Below are 3,716 nucleotides of genomic sequence, written 5' to 3'. Positions count from 1 at the left end.
GAAGGCGCGTGGCCGAGTAGAGCAGTGAATGGAACGCAAGAGTAAGAATCGAGCTTTCCGAAAATGCCTAGATCGTATTTTTACCCCGTCTAGAAGTGTCCGAAAATTGCGTGAGAAAATCGCGAAATTCACGATTTTCGCAAAAAGGTACCAAACTGATTTGATTAGCTTGAGAGATCCGCGGTAGCTCGAGAGCCGGGATGGGTGTCGAACTAAGCTCGAAGAACCCGAAATTAAAATAGGCCTGTTTTTTTTCCCGGAGCCCGAACGATATTACCTAAAAAAGCGTAAGAATTTTGAACATTTTTGACGTCTATTAAAAATCGAGTGACATTCCACAAAATTAAATTATTTTCTATTGATTATCAGAGAAAATTAAGTGAAAGTGCACTTTGACAATCGATGTCAGAGTGTGATTTAAAGGTTAACGTCAGTTTTGACGGCTTGGCAGCGATCACAGAACGAGGTGCCTTAAATCGATCGGGCTTTTAAAAAACGTTTTTGGCCTAGATATTTATAAAAGGGGAATCGAGCGAGGGCCGAAGGCCCGAGCTACGAACAAAAGGCGTATCGCGAGGGCCGAAGGCCCGAGCTACGGACGAAAGGCGAATCTGCCAGTAAAGGTGAATCTACCTACAAGGTGGATCTCCTGGCTATACTAGTCAATATAATAACGTTGATAAAAAATGATCACTGAATCGTATCAAATTTTCTGCCACGTTGAAGTGTTGGGGGAGGGTATGGGAAATTTGAGATGGTGAGCGCCGAAGGCGCGTGGCCGGGTAGAGCGGTAAATGGAACGCAAGAGTAAGAATCGAGCTTTCCGAAAATGCCTAGATCGTATTTTTACCCAGTCTAGAAGTGTCCGAAAATTGCGTGAGAAAATCGCGAAATTCACGATTTTCGCGAAAAGGTGCCAAAGTTATTTGATTAGCTTGAGAGATCCGCGGTAGCTCGAGAGCCGGGATGGGTGTCGAACTAAGCTCGAAGGACCCGAAATTAAAATAGGCCTGTTTTTTTTCCCGGAGTCCGAACGAAATTTCCCAAAAAAGCGTAAGAAATTTGAAAATTTTTGACGTCTACGAAAATTTGATAAATTAATTTCCAAGAGCATAGAGGTAATTTCACTTCTGACGTTTCGAAAGGGGTTTTTGCAGTTTTCGGAAACTCGAGTTGATTATTATATGAATAATGCCAAAATAGGGAAGATAAATGCTAGAGAATCATTCTCCATTGCCTGTAGCATCTCCAGGTACCCATATTTCGGCTCAATATGTACAGGTAAGTTTGCAATTTTCGATATTACGAAACCACCTCAGTTAAGCACCGTTCATAACCTTCGTTTTGGCCCTGAATATTTTCAGTCATTCCGTGATTTTTAGCGTTAAAAATTGCCAAAATAAATTTATATTAGGAAAGTCGAGGTCACTATTCAACCAAAAATAACTTAAAATTTTAAAATTTCCATAATTTTTCAATTCCTATAACGTGTTTTCCTGTCAAGTGTTGAGGGATCCTTAGGCCAGTTTCATTTGACTGTTGACAGACCGTGAAAAAATTGATGCAAATTTTTAAGGTTTAATTATTATTGAAATTAAAGGATATATTCAATATATTTACTACATTTCTCCCCGTACGATAAAACTTCGAAGCTCTCATCACAGTTGAACTTTTTTCCATAATCGGAAAGTTAGGTTATTATTGAATTCTGAGATATAAAACACAGTTCTTGGACGTGAATCTGTATGAGAGATCGGATATTATAACTGATAGTATATTTTGTCACTAATAATACTTATTTTTTTCAGGCACATATCAATTTATCAGATACAGAAATGAAAAAATCCTAGGATGGCAATTATCATCCCTCGGAGAGACTGTATTTGGAATGAAAATCCTTCTTCAGGGGTAAAGTCCTGAAGCAGTTCGTTCTGGAGAGTTTCTATTTGAAATATATGATCCATTTGTCAAGTTTACATAATGTACTTCAGATCAAATTACATGCAAACTCACAGAATGAGAAACATCTTTGATCTTGGTGTATGAACATAAGAATTTCTAGATAACAAACGGTTCTTGGGGGTGAGTCTGCACAGAAAATCGACCAGGAGATTCTATATTTCATAATTGAAATTTATTTTCAGGCACATATAAATTTATCAGATCAAGAAATGTATAATATCATTTCTCGGACAGTGTTATTTGGTAAAAAAGAGGTAGTTCAGAGTAAGTTTATAAAGCATATCATTCAGGATAGTTTCTATGTGAAGTAAATGATCTATTTCGCTTTTTTTCAACTGAATACAACAGATTTCTGACAACTTCCATGCAATCGGGTAGTGTACGGAGATGATTTTCTTAGTCTAGATCTATGGAAAAATGTTTTGAGATAAGTTATTCATTTGGAATGATATAATGATTATTGAAACACAATCTATGAGTGAGTTTTTGCGTTAAAATTCTATATTTATAGACATTTGTCAAGTTTTCTCATTTAAGGTAAGATTGTTACTCTTATCGTAGAGAGAGGGACTCTGTAGGTTTTTGTTCAAAATAAACTGAATGAAATGTTATAATACTTGAAATCTTCATAATAAGGCTTCTTTTCAATTCCATATGACAAATTTTGGCCAATTTTTAAGCTTTTTGATTAGTGTACAAGGATTATTATATTTACTCATTCCAGATAATAGGAGAAATGTTTTCAAATAACTCATTCAAGTGGAATAATAAAATGCTTATTGGGATGATAAAAAGCATATTGAAACACAATCTATGAGTAAGTTTTAACATAAAAATTCTATATATGTATAGACTTTCGCCAAGTTTTTGTCATTTGAGGTTAGTTTTTTTTTTCTTATCGTAGATGAAAGGATTTTGTAGATTTTGTTCAAAATAAACTGAATTAAATATTATGATGCTTGAAATTTTTATAATTAGGCTTCTTTCCCATTCCATATAACATATTTCGGCCAATTTTTAAGCTTTTTGATTATTGTACGAGGATTATTGTATTTAATCATTCCAGATGGAAGGAAAAATGTTTTCGAATAACTTATTTGAGTGGAATGATATAATGATTATTGGAATACAATAGCAGGGTGTTTTTTTTTTGCGTTAAAATTCTACTTTTATAGACTTTTGACCAGTTATTCTCATTTCAACTTAGTTTTTTGTTTCATCGTAAAGAAAGAACTTTGTAAGTTTCTATTCAAGATGAACTGAATGCATGGAATCTCCGTTATAAGGCTTCTGTCCAACTGAATATAACTGATTTTTGCCAATTTTTAAGCTGTGTATGAGATTATTTGTATTTTTTCGTGAAATTTGCGACAATGCCTGTATATATCGAACGCTGTGAGTTATGTGTGATACTCAGTATTGTATAGTATTCGCGTATCATTAAAAGCGAGGGCCGTAGGCCCGAGCTACGGTCGGAAGGTGAATGGCGAGGGCCGAAGGCCCGAGCTACTGACGAAAGGCGAATCGCGTGGGCCGTAGGCTCGAGCTACGGCGGAAGGCGAATCACGAGGGCCGTAGGCCCGAGCTACGGACAAAAGGCGAATCTGTCCATGAAGGCGAATCTACCTACAAGGTGGATCTCCTGGCTATACTGATCTGCCAAAAAAAGTAGATCTATCAATAAAGGTAGATCTATGGGCTTATTAATACTATAACGTTGATAAAAAATGATCACTGAATCGTATCAAATTTTT

General features: G+C 36.0%; 1 long non-coding RNA gene across 1 annotated transcript; it reads left to right on the top strand.

Moving 5' to 3' along the window:
* The first annotated feature begins 1,369 nt into the window (after nt 1–1,369).
* LOC123306727 lies at nt 1,370–2,578 on the top strand. Its single transcript, XR_006536946.1, has 2 exons — nt 1,370–2,082; nt 2,145–2,578. It is a non-coding gene; the product is annotated as an uncharacterized LOC123306727 (long non-coding RNA).
* Nucleotides 2,579–3,716: the final 1,138 nt, after the last annotated feature.

The sequence above is a fragment of the Coccinella septempunctata genome, chromosome 2 (assembly GCF_907165205.1).
Source record: "Coccinella septempunctata chromosome 2, icCocSept1.1, whole genome shotgun sequence".
Classification (NCBI taxonomy): Eukaryota; Metazoa; Arthropoda; class Insecta; order Coleoptera; family Coccinellidae; genus Coccinella; species Coccinella septempunctata.
The sequence above is the reverse complement of the archived record's forward strand: the minus strand, read 5'-3'. Positions and strand labels throughout refer to the sequence as shown.